Source organism: Pantherophis guttatus, chromosome 3 (assembly GCF_059756535.1).
Source record: "Pantherophis guttatus breed Tessera chromosome 3, ASM5975653v1, whole genome shotgun sequence".
Lineage (NCBI taxonomy): Eukaryota > Metazoa > Chordata > Lepidosauria > Squamata > Colubridae > Pantherophis > Pantherophis guttatus.
Window position 1 is genome coordinate 83427832 of NC_142065.1, and position 24458 is coordinate 83452289.

A 24458-nucleotide genomic window follows, 5' to 3' on the forward strand; every position below is an offset into this window, starting at 1 on the left:
TCCCCTTTTCTGAGATCAGGTAAACATAAAAATGAAAGATGAGCCAGATCTAATAAAGCAGCTTTGTCATACATTCTTTTGTAATGCTAGCTCCTCTTACAAATTACTGTAATTGTTCCAAATTTTAAGAAGACAGAAACAGGTTAAAGTGGCAAACACCAATATTTTTTTGGCATTATTTACTTGGTCGTACATTTTCTTATGTTTAGACTGGAATGAATTTTTTTAAAAAAGGTTTTTTTTTATTTTTTAAGACAAATAAACATTTAATACGTCAATCATCTCTCCCCTGTGACATCTCGGTGTTAACTTCTTCAGTTCTTTTTGTTCTTCTTGTTCCAAAAGTTTCTTCTATCTTGATCGTCATCCAAACCACTATAACAGTTCATTCCTATAACCATATTCTTGCCATCAAATTTTTACACATAGTTATAAAATTAATCATTTATATCTCTTTTCCAACCAACAATAGAAATAATTCCATGTTCTAAATTCCATGTTTCTTATGTTTAGACTGGAATGATTGAACAGTTATTTAATTCATGTGATTTTTTCTTTTTTAGAATGTGTATTTGGCTGTGTGGGACTACTAGGGAGCTAGGTAAAGAGCATATTTATTTTATTTAAACTATTTATATGGCTGATGACCATCTCACATAGTAACTATAGGCTGCACACAAAAACAAGCAGTAGTTAAAACAATTGCCCAAGGTCAGTGAACAAAATCATACTGGCTATCAGAGTTGGTTAACCTCCTCACTCAAATGCCTGGGCAAAAAGCCAGATTTTCAATGCCTTCAGAAAAGCAAAGTGTGTGTGTGTGTGTGGGGGGGTGTCTTCTGGATCTCCGGTGGAATACTGTTCTAGTGAAAAAGTGCCGTAACATGCAGAAATGGCCTGTTTAAATTATAGGAAGCTAGATGAGACCAGCTGATAATCCTACATATGTAGGGAGAGAAGAATCACACGATCATAAATTTTCCCAGGCTACAGGAACACTGTGGAGAGAACAGGAAACTTGATTGATATGAGTTGAAGCAGGTAGGGTGTGCCTGTTCTCCCAACCTTTTAGGAGAACTTGGAATTTGCTAGAATCCAGAAGTGCACAAAAGGAACAGAGCACCAGGGGTGAAATGCTACTGGTTCAGTCCGGTTCAGGCGAACTGGTAGTTTAAAAAATCTACAATCCAATGATCACCTGTGCTGCATGGTTTAGCTTTGCTAGAAAACAACTGAACTGGTAGCTTTTTAAACACGCAACGTGCGTTTGGTGCACACTGCGCATGTGCATGCAGTGTGCATTTGGTGCGCACTGTGCATACAGCGTGTGCTTGGCATGCAGCACGCATGCGCGGCCACCGAACCAGTAGCAAACCTGTTCAGATTTCACCACTGCTGAGCACCCAACAGTCTGTTTCTTCGATGAGCTTGGGAGATCTGGCAGTGGATTCCTACTGAGCCTTGAATTTTTGAGTCTTTGGTCAGTAATTTTTTCACCCTAATCTCTCAGCTGTTAAGGGATGAGTCACCCAGAAGCCTTTTGGATGAAGAGTGTGATAATGGTAAAAATAAATACACACCTCCTTTTTCTCTTCCCTGCCCAGGCTTTTGTCTATATTTGCCCAAACCTATATGGCCTTCAAGTTAAGAAAGATGATTAATGTTATATTTTGTGTCCCTTTGTCCTTCTTCAACTGTATCTAGCATCTATTTTAACTTTTAAAATTTTAAAATATCTTAGCATATTGTTTTATTAACAATAGATTCTCCCCATTTTTTGTGACTGCTTAGTGTGGGTGGCTGCTGCTATGGTAACTCCGACTTTTTTCGCCTGCTAATCAGCCTTTCCCAACAGCTTAGGTGTTGCCTATTTGTGAAACTTTATTATTATTCTACACTAGCCTTCCCCACCTAGTGCCCCCCATTTTCTTTACTCCATCCAATACAGTGGCTAGCCTAGCTGACATTCCTGGTAGCTATATGCCAAGATATCTAGAGGTTCCATACTGAAGAAGGATGTTTTATGCTGTTGTTTTAACCAAGTAACTTGCTTACATTTTGGTTACTTATCTAAATAACACTCTAAATCTTGTTTTTTCAACGTTAATACTTACTGACAAAATGCAGTGGCGCAGTGGTTAAAATACAGTATTGCAACAAACTCTGCCCACAGCCTGGAGTTTGATCTTGATACGATTTAAGATTGGCTCAACCTTCCATCCTTCCGCGGTCGGTAAAATGAAGAGCCAAATAATGCTTCTACCTTATAAACTGCCCAAAGAGTGCTATAAAGCTCTATGGAGTGGTATATAAATCAGTGGTGGGTTCCTCCCGGTTCCGCCCAGTTCTGTCGAGCCGGTAGCGGTGACAATATGACGTCACTGAATCGGTTCTGCCCCACCCACCCCGCCCATCCCCCGCATTATTCTTACTTTTTATTTGGCCCCACCCCTAATCTGTTGCTGCCTCCTGAGTCTCAGCTGATGGCTAGAGGGAAAAAAATTGTTTAAACTCTTGCCGGGGAGGCTTTAAAGGGCCGCCCTAGAGCTGATCAGTGTTAAAAGAAAACAAATGAGTAGACCGGTGCCTGCAAAAATACATGAGTAGATCAGTGCCTGCAAAAATACATGAGTAGATCAGTGCCTGCAAAAACACATGAGTAGATCAGTGCCTGCAAAAATACATGAGTAGATCAGTGCCTGCAAAAATACATGAGTAGATCAGTGCCTGCAAAAATAAATGGGTAGACCAGTGCCTGCAAAAATAAATGGGTAGATCGGTACAGCCTGGTAGACCAGTACCTGTGCTAAATCCTAAATAATTGTCACAGGACCATCAAGCCATGCCCACAAAATAAGCCATGCCCACAGAACCGGTAGTAAAAAAATTTAGAACCCACCCCTGATATAAATGCTATTACTATATGAATTTTGCCCTCATCAAATCTGAGTTAGATCAGTCTTTTAGAGTTTTTACGCCCCTCTAATATGTCTTATCAAGGTTTTCATTCCTACCTCACTCTCTTAAATTTGAATGATCTTATCCAACAATGCAACAATGTAATTTGAGGGTTTACAGATGTTCTAGTTGTCCAATAAGATGTCCAGATAACATATATCCTTCCCACCCACCTACCCTGTTTTCCCCAAAATAAGACATCCCCTGATAATAAGCCTAATCAGGCTTTTGAGTGCATGGCAATAAGGCCAAGCGCTTATTTCAGGGTTCAAAACAATATAGGACAGTGCAGTACCCTTTTATACACATATCCATTGCATGTTTTACAATTGCTTCTGCACAGCAAGGAGCGGGTGAGTGGAGTGGAAAGCTTAAATGGATGAGAGGAAAGAACTGAAGAATCTCAGAAAGTGATCAGTTTACACCTGTGACAAAAGAAAAATTATTGAAATAAGGAAGAGCTATCAAGAAATGATCAAATATCTATTTTTGTAGGCTAGATCTGGTACAAGTATTATAAGGACAGACACACCAAGCAAGAGATCCAGAGAGTGTAATGACATGTGGAAATAACCATGGGAGAAAGGGAGAAGAGATGCAGTCGAGGAAATGATCAGATAAAAGGCAACATAGCCCACAGCAGGAATGTGGATGTGGCAGTCAGTTCAGATGGGACCCTCCCTAGTTTTTTGGGCTGTAAAGGGGAGAGAGAGGGAGAAGACTTGCAAGATTTTGTTAACTTTACAGTAAAGTAGAATTCTGGCTGTGCTTCCTGACTGGTGTAATTTGCAAGGCTGTCAGAGGGATACTTAAAAAGTCTTGCTCCCAAATTCCCTCCAGTCTTGTAGGAGAAGTAGATGGGATATGAGCCCATACAGGCATAACCCGGTCTTTTTCTAGTGGGTTTGCTTCTTTTCTGGAACTCTTGATTTGTTATGGTTGGTCGCATAGTCAGCCAGATACTTAGACAGGATTTTGCATTTTTGTCCACTTATTGAATCCTTCCCCAAAATCTGGGATAGGCAGGTGTTGTTTAATAATATTAAAGGTATTGTCACCGGATGTAGGCGGTTTCATGTAAACTGCCTTTTGCAATTGATTGAAGGTGATTTTGTCAAGGCTGATGATGCTCAAGTGGTAGTCCAGATGTTTTGGAATTGCATCCAAAGCCCCTGTTACTACTGGTACTATCTTTACTTTCTTTTGCCACAGTCATCCTTGTTGATAATGGTGACACATATGTCCAGTCCAAACTCTATTGCAATATCTTTATTTATTTATTATTTATTTATTATTCATATTTCCCACTCTCCAAGGACTCTGGGCGGCTTACACCAAAGACAGTATACTAAATAGCATATTGCCCCCAATAATCTGGGTCCTCATTTTACCCACCTCGGAAGGATGGAAGGCTGAGTCAACCTTGAGCCGGTGAGATTTGATCCGCTGATCTGCTGAATTAGCAGTCAGCTGAAGTAGCTGCAGTACTGCACTCTAACCACTGTGCCACCTCGGCTCCTTGGCGGTATATATGGACAGTGCTGAGCTATTCTGTTTCAGACAATCTTTTTCCATATAACTTCAGATTGTCTGTGTAAAGGAGGTAGGATAGCCTGGCAGATGTTTTTAATGTTCGATAGCCATGACCTGACTTGTTCAGTATTACTGACAGAGGAATCAATGCAATAGCAAACAGTGGTGATAGTCTCCTTCAAAGATTCCTCTCTTGATATTAACCTCTCTCAGTTTATCACCATTGATCAGCAGCTGTGTCTTCCAGCATGCCATTGATCTTTGCACAAAACTTCTGATGTTTCTACAGAGTCCTGTTATTTCTAGGCCCTTGATTATCTAGTCGGGGCAGGGAGCTTTATGTCTTCTTGTAATCAATTTAAGCTACATTCAAGTTAGTCTTCCTTCTCTTACAGTTTTTCAAAATCATTTTGTCAATTAGGAGCTGATCTTTTGTTTCTCTGCTGTTTGGGCATTTTCCTTTCTGTTCAAGTGGAAAGAATGTGGCTGTGGCAATCAGCTCAGATGGGACCCTCCCTAGTTTTTTGAGCTTCTTTTCAACTAGATGCTTTTGGACTGCATCAACTAGCAGACCAGTTAGCAATCTGAAAATTGTTGGTAATAGCAGTAGCAATAGCACTTAGACTTATATACCGCTTCATAGTCTTTTTACAGCCCTCTCTGAGCAGTTTACAGAGTCAGCATATTGCCCCCAACAATCTGGGTCCTCATTTTACCCACCTCAGAAGGATGCAAGGCTGAGTCAACCTTGAGCCGGTGAGATTTGAACTGCTGAACTGCAGCTAGCAGTCAGCTGAAGTGGCCTGCTGTACTGCACTCTAACCACTGCGCCACCTCGGCTCTTCTTGTAAACTTGTAATTGGTTTGTAGTTGCCTGGTGTAGCCCCTTTTGTTGAATTTTTCATTATCAGGTAGGCTTTGCCAGATGCCAGAAATCTTCCATTTCATCTCTTTCCAGTATGTCATTAAACTGCTTGGCAATGAGTGGGTGTAGATGTTTCAGTCAAAACCCATGCAGTTCATCTTTACCTTGTGTTGACCAATTCTTAATCTTCCCTGCCTTTTTTCTCCACCATTTCTGCTTTTATTACAAGTTCTTCACTTCGATTTCTTTTTTTATTCTTACTCACATCCTTTACCCATGCTGCATTCTTGTTGTATGTCTTTGGGTTGTCCCATAGCTTTGCTCAGAAATGCACTGTTTCTTCTTTGTCAGATGTTGGCTAGTTCATTGCAATCTATTCTCGGATGGATTGATAGAAATGTTTCAGATTCAACTGAAATTGGAGACTCTGCCTATAGTGTGCAATTCAAGTTTTATGCTGCTGACCTTTTTGGCTAGAGCTGTTATTTGCCGTTTTATTATTTCTAACGCTTCCTTTACCTTCCTTGATATTAGGAGATATTTCTTGATCAGGTATTTTTTTCAGCTTCATAATATAATGTGTCCGTAAAGAAAAATTGGTGGGAAAATATAGTTGGAAAAATTGTTGAAAATGTGTAGATTAAAATATTATGGGATTGCCAAATATAGACCGATAAAATCTTGGATGCTAACACAGCAGATACAACCGGTTAAAAAGACGAAGGTATGGATAATCGATGTAGCCATACCAGGAGTTGGTAGAAGGCAAAGAATTGCAGAAGATCTAGAAGTATCACGATCTGAAAATTTAAATTTTAAATTTAAATTTTTAAATTAAGGATCCTTGGTGGCGCAGCAGACTAAAGTGCTGTTAAGTAGCACAGCTGCCAGCTGCCTGCAATTACTGCAAGTTCAAATCTCACCAGGCTCAAGGTTGACTCAGCCTTCCATCCTTTCGAAGGTAGGTAAAATGAGGACCCGGATTGTGGGGGCAATAAGCTGCCTTTGTATAAAAAGAACACCGCTTAGGGGGGGCCGAAAGCCCTACTAAGCAAGTATATGCAAAAGTATGAAGGCTATTGCTTAACACATTGTAAGCCACCCTGAGTCTCCGGAGAAGGGCGGCATATAAATCGAACCAATAAATAAATAAATAAATAAATTGAAAGATTGTGGCATAAACTGGCCATGGGGGTCCAAGTGGATATCTGCACACTTGGTCCTACACCACAAAATGTAGGATGGCACTTAGAAAATCTGAACGTTGCCCAAATTTCCATCTCTTAATTACAAAGGGCCAAACTGCTTGGAATTGCACCTATACTACACCAATGCAATTCTAGGTTCCTGTGGTGGACTCAATTCAATTCAGAATAAAGCTGGATTTGAGGTCTTCCCTGCTCAAGCTGGAGACCCTATACCGTTTCAGACAAGTGACTGTCTAGTCTCTTCTTAAAAACCTTTAATATGCATACAATTTGATATTATGTATGCATGTATCCTTATGATTTATATTGATATTGTTTCCTGATTGCTTATTTGTACCCTATGACTATCATTAAGTGTTGTACTTATGATTCTTGACGAATGTATCTTTTCTTCTATGTACACTGAGAGCATATGCACCAAGACAAATTCCTTGTGTGTCCAATCACACTTGGCCAATAAAAAAATCTATTCTATTCTATTCTATTCTATTCTATTCTATTCTATTCTATTCTATTCTATTCATACAACTTGATGCATGCATGTGCATTATATATATGCATATATGTGCATTACAACTTGATAATATATGCATAAATCCTCATTGCATTGATAATATATGCATTGATCCTCATATGAGGATCAATACCAGCTAAAAAACTGGCAGCTGTGATTTCCTGCAGTATCTGCTAAACTAGAATATTAATCCAAAAGTTTTCAATTTTATTTTTTAGTCCTTTTCTAATCAATTTTAATTAAGAATATCATTAACCTATATACAGTATTAGTAAGGTTTCCAAGGATTTAAAAAAATTTACATAACCAAAAAAGGTGACATATTTCTTTACTCTTCATGCCTTTAACCTCCTTTTCTCCCTTAAGAGATATTCTCTAATTAGATACGCGACTTTCAAGTTGGCTTTCTCTCAAAAAACATGAAAAAATGATCTTAGAGTGCTAAGATTTGGCAGCTGGAGCTGGGGCTGTTAGGTGCATGGTCCTTCCTTATACAAATATAAAGTTGGATTATAGTGCAGAAGGGACCGAGGTAGAAACTGGGTGACCATGAGTTCCAGTGTTTTCTTGGACACAAAACCAGTTAAGTGACCTTGGGATAGTCGATCCTCTCAGCCTTAGGAAGGAGGCAGTAGCAAGTCACTTCTAAAAAAATTTGCCAAGAAACCTGCAGGAACTTACTGAGGTGTCAAAAACTGATTTGAAAGTAAATTAAAATTGGATCTGGCAGCTGAGAAGTGTCTTGACAATTAAAGTTGTTCACCGACCTGAGTCCTATTTGGAGAAGGGTGGCATAGAAATGGAAAGAAAGAAAGAAAGAAAGAATGAAAGAAAGAAAGAAAGAAAGAAAGAAAGAAAGAAAGAAAGAAAGAAAGAAAGAAAGAAAGAAAGAAAGAAAGAAAGAAAGTGCTTGACAGAAAGAAAGTGGTGTTCTGCTCCCTAATCTTACCTTGGACCCAAATCCCAGTCATATTTTGAATGTCTTTTTTAAAGGCCCTCATTTTATCTTTACCTTTCCTCGTCACTTGGTCATCTTAATATCCCTTTTTACTTTTTAGGTTTAAATGACAGTATTTAAAATATTGTGTTATGATTATGGTCAACTTTTTTAGGTATAACATACATTTATAAAAAGAAGTTACATTGTACATTCTAAGTATGTAATGTAATATATCATATTTAATGTAGCTTAACCATCGTTTAAATGATCCCAAGGTGACACTAATTTTAAATAGAGAATATGGAAGGTTTGTTTCTTTGCCCAAGGGTAAGTTATGTATGTTGGCTCTGTATCTGTAGAAGAGGGAAACACACAAGTTATGACATCTTCAGACAAATTCATAATTTGCATTATTTGTGCGAAGGCATCGCGATAGACAAAATACCATTGTGGCTTCTACCAAAGATACCTTTTATTCAGTTAATCATTTTTAATTCGCCTTTTCACTTACAAATCTGTAAGATAGTTTGGAATATTTACTGAATTCTGAGGAAAGGTCCTAGAGATGCTTGTCTCCTAGGAGCTCCCCAACAAGGCCTTAGGCTTTGCTCATTACATCTTGATAAAAATCAAAAGTGAACATGTCTTGGTCAGGACATTCCAGTTAACATAATATGGTGGTAGTTGAAACATCTAAGCGAAAATTAGAATGTATCAATATTTTTAGTATTCCCTAAATCAGGGGTGTCAAACTAACGGCCCGCAGGCTGGATGCGTCCTGCACAGGCCACGCCCACCCCAGCTCCGCAAATGGGGAAAATGTTGCGAAACATCATGTGACGGCAATATGACGCAGCGAGTTTGACACCCATGCCCTAAATCAAGGTGAATATATATATATCACAGCTAGCATATGAAACTAAAATAGAAGTTGCTAAGACTTTTTCCTCTTCCCCTCCCACCAAAAAAATTAGAATTACAAGATATCACAGATTTGGATAAATTTAACTTTACCATCTTCATATGTTCTGAGTACATTACTAAGTAATTTTTAATATATGATTCACATTTGGAAATTCCTTTGATTTTCAGTAAATCAGTACTATTTCAGTAAATATGGCTAGCTCATAGCCACCAAATTCACTCTGTATAAGTATATTCTGTGAAAATTGGTGCAGCCTCTCCTGTGTGCTGTGTGTAGAACAAGCTTTTATGAATTAACAAAATGAAAATTAAAAATTGAAAGAAAGCACCACCTGGAATCACAAAATAGATTCTTTAATGGATTTCCAGATGATGACTATTCCCTAAGATTCCACTTACTACAGTAAAGTGTGTTAGCGAAATCAGAATGGAAACCACACAGCAACACTGTTGAATTCTTCAAAACCGTGAGAGTCTATCCCAGTTGAGGATGAATGGAAAATATGTGTGTGATCATACTCCTCTGGGGTGAATGGATCAGTTTCAACCAATTGTGTCATTTAGCTACTATTATCTCTCTAGAGCAGGGGTGTCAAATTGGTGGCCCATGGGGCAGATGTGTCACGCACCCACCCCAGCTCCGCAAAGGGAAAAATATCATGAAATGTCACGTGATGACGTGACACTGCGAGTTTGACACCTGTGCTCTAGAGAATCCTGTGGTTTTCAGAGCCACTGCCTCACTGGTAACTGGATGTGAGATTCTGTTTGTGACATTGGGTCTAGGAAGTGCTGTCTTCTCTGTCATCATGCCTGTCCTTTGGAACAGCTTCCCCCTACTATCTGGATGGCCCCAACTTTGTCTCCTTTTTGAAAAGCCTTGAAGATTTGGTTCTTTTGGGGAAGCAATGGTAGAGCCAGTGACTGTGGTGGAACAAGAGGCTAGTGAATGCCTCGAAATTCCTCTCTGGCCAAAGGAGAGGACTGGTAGTCCAGAGGATCCCCATGAAGAAATTGTAAAACAGCAGTCTCTTGCAGATTTTATTGCTCTGGAAGACAGGGGAAAGTCAACTTCGCCCAAACTGTAGTTCAAAGCCTTCAAATGGACATTGGGTTCACCCACTTCCTCTTTTAATCACTTCAGGAAATTGTTTGTGAACTGTTTTGGGATATTAAGAACCTTCAGAACAACAAGATGAGACAGAATATTACTTAGTCTGGGAGAAATGGTATATAAAGGGTTGGAGGAGAAAGGAGGGGGGAAAAAGCGGGGGGACAAAAGAAAACTAAACAATGGTTAAATTAGATGGAGGAATATGGAAACAAATGGGAAGAAATAAAAATTGTGGAAAAGAAATTAGGTACCTAATTATGTTAAATGTAAATAAAATATTTAGATTAAGAGACTATATTATAGCGGTATATATATATGATATACTAGACATATATGTATAAAAGATATATTAAGATAAGAAAGAGAAAATGTATAAATATGGATTACTAATGTGAAGATGTTGAAAAGAAGAAGATGTAAATATCTGTTTTTGTTTTTGTTTTTTTTAAAAAACTGCTTAATAAAAATTATTGGGGAAAAAAAAGAACCTTCAGAACAACAAATTTTGCCACGCCAGGTGATATTTCCTTCAATCCTCAGCAAAAATTCTCACAATGCTGTCCAATGTCTGTGTGTAATTTACCCATATATGATGGTTGTTGTATTATTATTTATCCATCTTATTATCTTCTTTATTGCCCCCTCTTATTGGTATTATTATAATGATGATGATTATCGTTCTGTTGCTTTACATGTACACGAAGAGCTTCTGCTCTGGAGACAAATTCCTTGTGTGTCTAATCACACTTGTCCAAATAAAATATTCAATTCAATCAATCCATGTAAGTGTAGCACTTTCCCCGAAAGAGCCACTGGCAATCAGGTTCTCTATCCCTTTCCCAGGTCACCAGCCAGACATGACAGCTTTGGGACACTGTTTTAAGGGAATAAACGCAAGATTTTTTAAAACAAAAAGAAGTTGAGTTATTTAATCAAGATTACTTTAATTTTTAAAGTAGCTCCTAATGGGTTTTTCTCAACCAGGACTGAATGACAAGGCTTTAAAAATTTGACTATAGATAAGATATGGGAAAGAGAGGGTTTTTTTCCCTTGTATTTTTAGAGAAGGCTGTGGTGTTAAAAGGAAAGGAAAAATGATATTTGATTATGATAAAAATATAGTTGTTATTTCTGATTGGTGGTAAATTTGTGAAAGTTTCTGAGAGGAAACCAAAAAATTGATAAATCAATTTGTGGGACATTATTTGGAGGGATTAAAGATTAAGATTCTTAACATGCTATTTTTGATAGCTGTTAATTATTTTTTCTTAGATTCTAATGATGAGGTTTTAAATATTTTTATAGATAAGAGATCAGGTATGAGAAGAATAGATACTTTTAATTGTATTTTTAAAGAAAATGATAAGTTATAGAAGTTATATATACTTGTCTTGATGAAGGGGGAAATAATTTCCTTATATATTTTTCTTTATATTTTTTCTTTTTCTTTGCAATTTTTTCTCATTTCTTTTTATATACAGTTTTTATATACAGTTTAGAGTGCATTCTTGAAAATAAGCATACAACCATTTGTCTATATATAAGGTAAAATTTGAGAGTTCAAGGGGGGCAGAGGTCGACCCCGAGGCCCCTTGTATGTGGGGTGCCACAAGGGTTGGTCCTCTCGCCCCTTCTGTTCAACATTTATGTGAAGCCGCTGGGTGAGATCATCCGTGGTACCACCAGTACCCTGATGATACCCAACTGTACATCTTCACCCCGGACCACCCCAATGATGCCCTTGAAGTGATGTCCCAGTGCCTGGAGGCTGTACGGATCTGGATGGGGAGGAACAGACTCAGGCTCAACCCATCCAAGACCGAGTGGCTGTGGTTTCCAACATCCCGATATAGTCAGTTGGTGCCATCACTGACTATTGGGGGCGAGTCATTGGCCCCCACGGAGAGGGCTCGCAACTTGGGAGTCCTCCTGGACGCACAGAAGAGCACTTGACGGCTGTGGCCAGGAGGACGTTTTATCAAGTTCGCCTGATTCGCCAGTTGCGTCCCTTTCTGGATCGGAACTCATTAAATACGGTCACTCATGCCCTCGTCACTTCCCGCCTGGACTACTGCAATGCTCTCTACATGAGGCTCCCCTTGAGGAGCACCCGGAGGCTCCAGCTGGTCCAGAATGCGGCCGCGCGGGTGGTTATGGGAGCGACGGGGCGCTCCCATGTGACCCCCCCTCCTGCACGAGCTGCACTGGCTCCCGGTGATTTTCCGGGTGCGCTTCAAGGTTTTGGTTACCACCTTTAGAGCGCTCCATGGCTTAGGACCGGGGTATTTACGAGACCGCCTTCTGCCACCAGTAGCCTCTCACTGACCAGTACGCTCCCATAGAGAGGGGCTCCTCAGGGTGCCGTCGGCCAAACAATGTCGACTGGCGGCCCCCAGGGGGAGAGCCTTCTCTGTGGGGGCACCCGCCATCTGGAACGAGCTCCCCCCGGAAATACGGAGGATCCCGGACCTGCGCGCTTTTCGCCTTGCCATCAAAACATTTCTTTTCCAGCAGGCCGGCCTGGCCTAACCTTTCTTTTAAACTTTCTTAAAATTTTAAAATTCTTCAATTTTAAATTTGTCTTATGAATTTGGGGTGTTTTAAATTTTGTTTTCCGGGCCAATTATTTAATTGTATTTTAATGTTTTTTTAACATTTGTATTATATATATTTTATTTGGCTGTTCACCGCCCTGAGTCCCTACTCGCCTCGGGAGTAGGGCGGTATACAAATTCAATAAATAAATAAATAAATAACCAGTCCAATATAAGATGTTCAATATTATGAAAATGACCATAATTAAACCATGTATAATTACGGTCCACAATTATTTATTTATTTATTTGTTTAAATTTCTATACCGCCCTTCTCCAATGTAGGACTCAGGGCGGTGAACAGCCAAAGTAAAAACAAGACATACATACAAACATACAAAGTCTAAAAACTGTTTAAAATAATTAAATAATTTTGGCCGTAATTAAAACATTCCAATTTAAAATCCATTTAAAATTTGACTCAAGCCAGCCCAGCTAGTTGGAATAAATGGGTTTTCAGGGCCCGACGAAAAATCCGGAGGTCTGTTATTGTACGTAGCTCTGGGGGGAGGTTGTTCCAGAGGGCGGGCGCCGCCACAGAGAAGGCTCTCCCCCTGGGGGTCGCCAGCCGACATTGTCTGGCGGACGGCACCCTGAGGAGGCCCACTCTGTGGGAGCGTACTGGCCGGTGGGAGGCTATTGGTGGCAGAAGGCGGTCTCGTAAGTACCCCGGCCCTAAGCCATGGAGCGCTTTAAAGGTGGTCACCAACACCTTGAAGCGCACCCGGAAGACCACCGGAAGCCAGTGCAGCTCGCGCAGGAGAGGTGTCACGTGGGAGCGCCTCGTCGCCCCCAAAATCCCCCGCGCGGCCGCATTCTGGACCAGCTGGAGCCTCCGGGTGCACCCCAGGGGGAGCCCCATGTAGAGAGCATTGCAGTAGTCCAGGCGGGAAGTGACGAGTGCCTGAGTGACTGTGCGTAGGGAGTCCCGATCTAGAAAGGGGCGCAACTGGCGTATCAGGCGAACCTGATAAAAAGCCCCCCTGGCCACGGCCGCCAAATGATCTTCTAACGACAGCCGTGCGTCCAGGAGGACGCCCAAGTTACGAGCCCTCTCCGTGGGGGCGAGTGATTCGCCTCCAATAGCCAGCGATGGCGTCAGCTGGCTATATTGGGACGCCGGAAGCCACAGCCACTCGGTCTTGGAGGGGTTGAGTTGGAGCCTGTTTCTCCCCATCCAGGCCCGCACGGCCTCCAGGCACTGGGACATCACTTTAAGGGCATCATTGGGGTGGCCTGGGGTGGAGATGTACAGCTGGGTGTCATCAGCGTACTGATGGAACTCCACCCCGAAGCCACGGATGATCTCACCCAGCGGCTTTACATAAATGTTGAACAGAAGGGGCGAGAGGACCGACCCTTGTGGCACCCCACAAGCAAGGTGCCTCGGGGTCGACCGCTGCCCCCCTGTCAACACAGATTGCGACCGGTCAGAGAGGTAGGAGGAGAACCACCGCAAAACGGTGCCTCCCACCCCCAACCCCGCCAACCGGTGCAACATGATACCATGGTCGATGGTATCAAAAGCCGCTGAGAGGTCTAACAGGACCAGGATAGAGGAGCAACCCCTATCCCGGGCCCTCCAGAGATCATCCACCAATGCGACCAATGCCGTTTCCGTGCTGTGCCCAGGCCGGAAGCCGGACTGGAGCGGGTCTAGATAGACAGCTTCATCCAGGTACCGGGGAAGCTGTTGCGCCACCACACTCTCAACAACCTTCGCAATGAAGCGAAGGTTGGAGACTGGACGATAGTTAGCCAAAACAGCCGGATCCAGAGAAGGCTTCTTGAGGAGGGGCCTCACCACCGCTTCTTTCAAAGCGGCCGGCAGGACCCCCTCACTCAAAGAAGCGTTAACAATCTTCTGGAGCCAGCCTCGTGTCACCTCCCGGGAAGCCAGTACCAACCAGGAGGGACACGGGTTAATCTATGTTCCACAATTAATCTGGAAAAACACTGAGGTGATTACTTTGACTAGCTGAAAAAATATTGCAAAATATAAAATAAACATACGAGACAGGTAGAACTATATCACGTGCCTAAACTTTTCTCACTTTCTGTTAGGTTACATATCAGGATGTGACTGCCAGTATCACATTTTGATGTAGCAAATCTAAGAACAAAATAGCTGTTTTTTGAAATCATGAAATTGCAAGATATCCATTAAATTAGATTTTGTGAACATGGTGATCAAAAGTACGTTTTGCTTACTAATCGGGCTTCTTATCTGAGTGTGCCATAATTTAAAATAATATCCTCAATTCCTGTTGCCAAAGTCATATGTAAAAACAAATCTCCCCTGAGTTTGTGATGCACATTTTTACTATGAGATTGCATTGAATTTCATTTTTGAAAATAGTTACGATTTTCTGAAGTCTCTTGAGATGGCACATTACTATTTTTATCAATTTTTCCAGCCTCTGTAGCCTACACATCAGAATCAAATTTTAAAAAGATCAGCGTCTTTTCTCAAATGATGAACCAGATGTCCATGAAAAGATCACAGAGAACTTAGTTTTGATCTGTTTAAATCTTTGTACGTTTGGAGAGAGAGTTGACATCAAAAGTGCTTTCAACCATTTGTCCCTTTGGGAAATTTGTATATAAAAAAGTGCACATAAAAAGAACAATGGATTCTTTCTGTGAAAATAAGGGTGGAATGGATTTGTGCTTTCGGAGTTATCAGCATAAATGGTGAACTATCAGGCACGAAAGGTCTGGTCTGATTTATAAACAAACTGATTTATTGCTAAATGCCTATGCACAGGAATCTTCTCAACTAACAGTTGGCACTTGCTTGTAGTTAGTTCAGGATTAATGGAATTCAAAAGGGAGGACAGTTGGATATGGTCTGCTTGTGGCTTCTTAAGGAGTCTAAGGTAATTCCTCTTTTAACTCCACCCCCAGGTTCTGCCACTCCTTCCCCTACGTGAAGCTCATGATTTAAAGACATTTTTAAAAGAGAAAATAACCAAAGCATCTTTTTTTTGTCATGCGAGAAAAACAAAAACTGCACAAACCCCTGAGAATAAGTCTGTTGATATAACCCAGATTTGGGAGAGAGAGAGAAAATTAAACACAATGGAAGGAAGTCTTCTGTAATGGAGCCCAGTTAACTAGCTGAAGTCTTCAGGCATCTTCATGCTCCAGTGTTTTGTTCAGTGCATCATTTAGTCATAGTGCATCATTTAACCATCATTTAACCACAGTGCATCATTTAACCATCATTTAACCACTGATTTATTCTAGCAATTTTAGGCAGAATCAGCACATCTCATATTTAGCCTAGATTTACCTTTTTGATCTAAAAACAATTACTAGTTGCTGTGCCACAATAAACAAGATGGATTATTCTTCTAGCTAAAAAACTATAAACTTAGAGGTGGTTCATAACTACAACCATTTTTTCTGAAAAAGAAATTTGGTCTATCCAATCCAGAGTGGGGGAAAATTGCTGCCAAACTGGAAATACTGACCATTGCAGTTAGCATAACTGATGGTGGGAGGTACTGGACATTGACAAAAAATTTACTTAGATTACAGCAATCAACTATTTGATAAAATATAAAAAATAAAGCCAGTTTACTGTAGTGTTAAGGTATCAGGCTAGGAGACACAAGTCAGCTGGGTGACCTTGGGCCAGCCATTTTTTCTCAGCCCTAGGAAGATGCCAATGGCAAACCACTTCTGAAAAACCTTGCCAATAAAACTGCAGGGACTAATCAAAACAGTCTCCAAGAATTGATTGAACCAAAGGGAAAGAAAGAGAAAGGAAGATTTATACAGTATTAACTATGATCACATAGATCACAAATGAATTGTGCTTAGAACAAACATACTGTATTGAAATCAAATGCAACCATAAATTAAATAAGAAGCATTAGATAAGAAATACACAGACTTTTGAGAGATGAATAAATTAGAGTGGACATAAAACCAAAGTGGCTTATCTTTCCATTTATAGCTTTGGATGAACTGTTTATTAGATGTATAGAAATTGGTTTTTTAATTGTGACAAAGCTAAAAAGCAGTTTGACTGTGGGATAAGCAAATATTTACAGGTTGTTTTCTGCAGATTGCAGTCCAGTCTACTGCATGCTGCTCTGTAGCAAGCCCTAGAGTAGAATTTAGTAGTGAGAAAATAAGCCTTTGTAAGTGTAAAAAGCATCAAACAACTGTGGATAGTCAGTGGCTGGAAAATACATTTTCACAGGATGTTGCCTTTTTTTGTATTGGCTGGCAATTACTTCTCCATTACTTCTATTAGAGAGGTCATTGAGTGCCAGGCCCAGATTCGTTTGTTCCTGCCTGCTATATTTTAAGGCATGGACAATAATTCCTGAGCAACTGAGAACATGTATTAGCTAAGGGTGTCATCTTTATGCATAAAACGTTTAAAAACAAATTTTATTTTCACACTTGTTTACTTTGCTACAAGATACCACGGTGAATCTTATGGCTGGTATAGCTAGCTACTTACATCATGTAGTAGTCTTAAATTCAGCCCTTGAACAATCCATCTCTAACATAGTTTGAGAATTTATTAGTATCTCAGAATTCGGTATTCGTGGAGATGAGAACCGCGTTGAAGCTGAATTCCTTCTTAACTCATCAGTATTCTAACCTAACATGGCAGAGTAGAGTGTCTGCCGCAATTTGAACAGACGAGATGAAAGAAGAGCTGTGAAGTGAAAATCACGTTGCCTTCCAAATGAGGGGAGAAAGACGGAAGGGTGTGATTTAGCATGCAGTCTTTTTTTAACCACTGATTTATTCTGGCAATTTTAGGCAGAATTATTTTTGATAGCTTGCTGTTCATAAAAAGCGTTATTTCACAAGCAGGTAGTGAGCTTCAGCATTTTCAGACAAGATACACCTAATGTTTCTTTCTTTCTCCCTCCCTTTTTTTTTTTTAGCAGAAATGCTATAAGCAGAATGATTAGGTGTCCTGCCCCTACAAGGGCCTGGGATTTTAACATTAATTACCATTATCTGTATCCCCCTACCTCTCTTTCTCATGAATATGTTTAAAGCAGCCTTACAATAAAGATAAAAACGTTAAAGAAGTTTCCAGCATAGCTGTGAGTATTTTGCATAGCAAGCAATAATAAGTTACTCTCAGGCAGGCCTGCCAAACTGGCGGCCCACGGGCTGGATGTGTCATGCGCAGGCTACGGCCACCCCAGCTCCGCAAAGGCAAAAAAAGTCACAATACATCATAATCCATAGGCCTTTGGCTTTAATAACCCAAGTATGGCTCAGGTGACGCGATCGAGTTTGACACCTGTAGTCTAAGCACTGGGTCTAACAACATTACTTTTTTCTCAAGCAAACTAGGAAAAAAGAATCAGGCCTGAAAAGAACATTAATGTGCCTCTGTTGATACATCAAGTTTGCTATTTGGTTTACTAGTGAGTAGCTGTAATTTCAGGAGTATACAGTATTAAGAGTGCTGTCAGTCATGCCACCGGAAAACCTTGATTCAAATTACAGTTCTTAAGAGATCTGGATATACCTCTTATTCCCCAAACCTGGTGGGCAACCATTTCTGGAGGGCAGAAATGGATGTCACCTTCTATTGATTTTCCACTCATTTTGAATGTAACTCCTCCCCCCACACACACACATTTCCCTGCTATACTTTCTCTCCCTACATTGGCTTGAATGCTCCCATCCATTTGGATTAGAGCACTTCCAGTTTCCTGCACATAACTTCAGCAAATCTTGTGCCGGTATACAGAGGAAGGATTGCCTCCTCAGTCAAGCCAGCCTTACAGCTCCATTTTATCCTGAGTAGAAGAATAGCATAATCCATATAGGCCTTTGGCTTTAATAACCCAAGTATGGCTCATTTGAAACTTAGCAGGAACTTGTTTTGTTTTTCAATTACTGTTTTTTCCCCAAGTGGCCTCCTTTTGAGTGTGCTTGCTTCATTTTTTTTTCTAATAGTGCAATTCCATCATTTCGCCAATTTTTCAATGGCTTGATATATAGAAGGCTTTCATCCTTATCTTTGAAATAGCCCTGTAGTTGTGCCTTAGGAGAACAAATCCATAAGGACAAGATTCAACAGTCCATCTGCATTTAAAAAGACAAAGGCCACTCTTTTGAAGACAGTAAAGTCCACATTTTGGAGAGAGAGGACCACTAGTTTGAAAGAGGGGTCAAAGAGACCATCTAGGTCAAAATTGAACAGCCCTCTCTCAACAAAGGGAGAGGGATACAACATCATGTATCTCCAGTCTACAACACAGTCCTTTCAGCAGTTCAAAGAAGGCTCCACACCCATTTGCATTATTCAGGTGATTCTGAGGATACAGATAAACCTTCAAGTGGCCTCAGTGACTCTCTAAAAGAATGCAAATGACCAGCTCTCTGCCAGGAATATAAATCCTTCCATTCTCCACCATCCAGTCAGAACTGAAGATAAGGTGACCAGATTTTAACATTGGTAAAGAGGGACATTGTGGGCGTGGCTTATTTTGTGGGCGTGGCTAGCTGGTCATGTGACTGGGTGGGCGTGGCTAGCTGGTCATGTGACCGGGTGGCCATGGCTATGTCTATAGGGTAAGGTGAACAGATTTTAACATTGGTAAGAAGGACACCATTGTGGGCGTGGCTTATTGTGTGGGCGTGGCTTGGAAGCCATGTGACTGGGTGGGCGTGGCTACCTGGTCATGTGACCGGGTGGCCATGGCTATGTGTATAGGGACTACTCAGAGGGCTGAAAAGTCATTTCTGACAGGTCCTCACACTTTTGACTGGTCCTCACACTTATGACACACTTTTTCATCAGGTTCGCCTGATTCGCCAGTTACGTCCCTTTCTAGATCGGGACTCGTTACGCACAGTCACTCATGCCCTCGTCACCTCTCGTCTGGACTATTGTAATGCTCTCTACATGGGGCTCCCCTTGAGGTACACCCGGAGGCTCCAACTGGCGCAGAGTGCGGCCGCGCGGGTGGTTATGGGAGCAACATGGAGCTCCCATGTAACACCTCTCCTGCGCGAGCTGCACTGGCTCCCGGTGGTCTTCCGGGTGCGCTTCAAGGTTCTGGTTACCACCTTTAAAGCACTCCATGGCTTAGGACCTGGTTATCTACGGGACCGCCTACTACCACCAACAGCCTCCCACCGACCAGTACTCTCCCACAGAGAAGGGCTCCTCCAGGTGCCGTCGGCCAAACAATGTCGGCTGTCGGCCCCTAGGGGGAGAGCCTTCTCTGTGGGGGCACCGACGATCTGGAATGAGCTCCCCCCAGAGATACGGAGGATCCCGGATCTGCGCACCTTCCGCCGCGAGTTGAAGACGCTTTTATTTCATCAAGCGGGCCTCGCCTAAATCTTCTCCCTTTTAAGTGTAAATTTTAAATTTTTAATGTATTTTAAAATTATGGATATTTTAAATTATGGGTATTAATTCAGCCAAATTTATTTAATTCATTTTTATTCGATTTTAAATTTTGTATATTTATGTGTTTTATTTCATGGCTGTACACCGCCCTGAGTCCTTCGGGAGTAGGGCGGTATAGAAATTCGATAAATAAATAAATAAAATAAATAAATGACCATCCTCACATTTATGCCCGTGCAGCATTCTTAACAACCATGTCACTCATTTCACAACTGCTTCTCTTCAACAAGGTGACAAGATAGGGCAAAAATGTAAAATGTGAGGACAGTCGTAAGTTCGAGGACTGGTCAAAAGTGTGAGGACCAGTCAAAAATAACTTTTTCAGCCCTCTGAGTAGTCCATATGCACAAAAGGACTAACCAGAGGGCTGAAAAAAGTCATTTCTGACAGGTCCTCGCACTTTTGACTGGTCCTCACACTTATGACCATCCTCACATTTATGCCCGTGCAGCATTCTTAACAACCATGTCACTCATTTCACAACTGCTTCTCTTCAACATGGTGACAAGATAGGGCAAAAATGTAAAATGTGAGGACAGTCATAAGTTCGAGGACTGGTCAAAAGTGTGAGGACCAGTCAAAAATAACTTTTTCAGCCCTCTGAGTAGTCCATATGCATTAAAGGATTACAGCAATAGAGAGGGATGAAGGAATGGAAATTAGAGTAGGAGTGAGGGTAAGAGAGGGAGGAAGAGAGGAGGAGAAGGAGAAAGAAAGAGGAAGTAGGGAGGAGAAAAAGAGGGTGGGGGGAAGAGAAAGTAAGAAGGAAAGAAAAGAGAGAGGTGGTAGGTTTGAGGAGAAAGATTGCTGTACAATAAAAAAGATGAAAGGGAAGAAAGCCAACCCCAAGCAAATATAAAGATATTAAGATAAAGAATGAATTGTTAAACTTTAAAGAATAAAAGAGAACAAATATGAATAAATAGCAATAATTAGAAACACACATACAAACATACAATGTATTTTCTTTGAACAGAATATTTGGCTGGTTCACAAATTTAAACAGCGTTTAGTCATTTCAATTAAATTTACAATTTCTATATTTCCTTTTTGCCATATTTATTCCTCATCTATTTTTTAAAAAAACCAATATTACCCTTCATCCTCATCTCTAATCTTAATCAAATTCAATTTTTCCCTTCTATTCTATATTATACCCCTTCCCATTGTCATCTATTTTTATATCCATCCTCACATTGTTTAATTATGTAATTATGTAATACAGTTACAAATTTTAATATAAATCAATTAGTTATAAAACTATCTTTTTTGTATATTAATCAATATGAACATGAATATTCCAATTATTTCCATGCAATCCAATTTCTTACAAATCAATTAATTATATTTACCAATAATAATAAACCAAATAATTTCTCCCATATATTCCTCCGAACCACAACTTAACCATTTCTGCTTTCAACACAATATACAATTAATAGTATCTCAATTATTACAATTCCCTAGTTAAATACAGCTTTTTTTCCTTTGTGTTTTAAAATCTTGAACTCTCCTCCTAAATTTCCCATTGTTTGCAGTTTTTCACCTACCTTTTTTGGGGAGGAAAAATAAAAATAAAAATAAATCTCTCTCTGCCTCATTTTGTCACGCTGCACCAAAGACCCTGGTTTCGGTTTCGTTTCTGAAGCTTAGCTAGGGGGAAAAAAAACTGCTTTACACTGATTGCCTGTAGGGCGGCCCTTTGAAGCCCCGGGCAAGAGTTTAAACAGTTTTTTTTTCTTCTAGCCATCAGCTGGGGCTCAAGAAAAATCGGGACTTTTTTGAAACGCCGCGGGACGCGGGACAAATTGCTCAAAAGCGGGACTGTCCCGCCAAAAGCGGGACGTCTGGTCACCTTATTCTTGGATGAAAAGCAAAACATCTTCAAAGAAAACAAAAAAGTCCAGTTGCCTCTTGAAAAAGGCATCTTTGGGACAGGACAGCCCTGTAGTTGTTTGGGATCTAGAGGGGAAGAGCCTTCTACCTTTGGTATTTTAGCTTTCTTAATATAACTTAACTTTGTATGTGTGTTTAAAGTGTGTATGTCCCAAAAGGAAAAATATTGGCCATTGCTTTTGTGCACATGAAGGGGATAGAAGAAGGGGATTTGTTCAAAGGAAAAACGTGGTAGTTTGTGATCTGAACTGAATATCTTGCAAGGATCTCAGTTTGGACATTTTCTTAAACCAGCATTAATATATCTGGCTTGCATATTACTTAATTTTCCCTGATTTAACTAGTATATGCTATTAGTGCGTTTTACATATCAGGTTTATTCTTTTAATTATGAGGTGGTTATCTATTTGGTATTACATTATTTCCTTAATTAGTGTTGCCTAGGTTTTTTTTAAAAAAATACTTCTGCATTGTGTATATTTTAATTTAATTGATATTTCTTTATTTCTGTTCCATGTTAGCTTTTACATGCGATATAAATATTGTTACTAAAGACATCTGCAATGCATCTACAGCTTGTTTTCAATTCATCATGTATAAAACTAGTGTCTTTCACTGGATTTTGATTAGAATGAATTAGGGATCTCTGGGCATAAAAAAATCATCAAAGTCAAGAAAGAAAAGTTTTGAATGTTTCATCTGGTGACCGGAAACAGCAAACCACTAATCTGTACCTCATAGTACTTTGCTATTTATTTTTAATTCTTGCCTAGAGTGAACACATTTTGCCAAACAGTAAAGAAAAAAGTAAGTTCTAATTTAATGGAATTCTGAGCACTCAATCTCTTCATTTCACTTTAAAGTGCAACAGTGTTGGATGATGGCCATAAACCCTGACAAGATTGCTAGCTAGACTATGTCTTGCAAGATATTTAGCCAGCATAAATATTTTTAATTAACTGAACAATTTCAATCGCACTTCTCTGCATGCAACATGGTTGCCTAATGTTAATTGCACTTGAGTGTACACGAAAATGCAAGTAAAAAAGTGTCTTTCTTCTCCAGTATTACTAAACGTGCCTCAGTGTGTTAGATATAAAAGCAGGATTAGTTTTTCTTGTTATTTTCAGAATTGCTTGTTAATTTATGTGGTCAAATTATTCAAGAAAATTCTATGTGTGGTGTTAGGTACATAAATGAGCCCAGAGCAGGGGTGAAATGTAAAATTTGTTACTACCGGTTCTGTGGGCATGGCTTGGTTGGGGGGAGGGGGGGTAATGTGACTGGGTGGGCGTGGCCAACTTTTTTTTTTTAACTTTTCAGAGCATTTTTTCTAATGCTTTGAAAAGCCGCTGCCGATCAGGCAACTCAGCTGGGATCGTCAGAGAGGCTTTTTAAAAAATACTCAGCTGGGATCGTCAGAGACTTTTCAAAGCATTTTTTTTACCACCTCTTCGGCCAAGAGGTTGCAGAAAAAAATGCTTTGAAAAACCTCTGACGATCCCAGCTGAACCACGCGATCATCAGAGCCTTTTTTTTTTACTTTTAGTTTTAAAAGCATTTTTTCGTCCGAAGAGGTTGTAGAAAATATGCTTTTAAAAGTTAAAAAAAAAAAAGCCTCTGATGATCGTTTGGCTCAGCTGGGCATGGGGGAGGCCGCAGGGATTTTTGCTACCGGTTCTCCGAACCACCCGCCGCCATCGCTACCGGATCAGGTGATCCGGTCCGAACCGGGAGCATTTCACCCCTGGCCCAGATAGCCATAACTCTTAATCTCTATGCACTGAGAACTATGCCACTAAATGCATTGTGGGAAGAGGGAGGCATCTTAACACAAATGAGGAATGTGATAACCATAGAGGTGATCCTTGACTTATAACCATTCATTTAGTTCAAAGTTAAAAAAAACAGCAGTGAAAAAAGTGACTCAGAACTGTTTTTCACACTTACGACTGTTGCCGCATCCCTGTGGTCACATTATCAAAATTTGGATGCTTGGCAGCCATCATGTATTTATGAGGGTTGCAGTGTCCCAAGGTCATGTGATCACCTTGTGTAACATTCTGACCAGCAAAGTCAACAGGGAAACCAGATTCACTTAACAACTAGCTTAATAACAACTACAGTGATTCACTTAACAATTGTGGCAAGAAAGTTCATAAAACAGGGCAAAACTCAGTTAACAACTTTTTTGCTGATCAACAGAAATTTTGGGCTCAATTGTGGTTGTAAGCTGAGGAGTATCCATATCTGGTTCTCACTCAATCATGGATTGTATCTGTTTCTGTATTAATATTTACCACCAGTCTCAACCAGGGGACAAGGGGGCAAAAAGACGTAATTTTGGGGGTTGCAATTGATTTCACTCCAAAAGCAGGATAGAAATCCAGTAAATAAATCAATAACTTATTTCGATTCCTGGCATAAATGTTAATTTATATGATTTTTTTTAAAAAAAATCATTACTCTTCAAAAGTGGGACAGGTATTCAAATTCCT

At 40.2% G+C, this 24458-nt stretch overlaps 1 protein-coding gene across 2 annotated transcripts in view; it reads left to right on the forward strand.

The window, feature by feature from the left end:
* The window catches only part of PLPPR5 (phospholipid phosphatase related 5), a 101928-nt gene that overhangs the window by 66515 nt on the left and 10955 nt on the right, over nt 1-24458 (forward strand). The window lies entirely within an intron of this gene.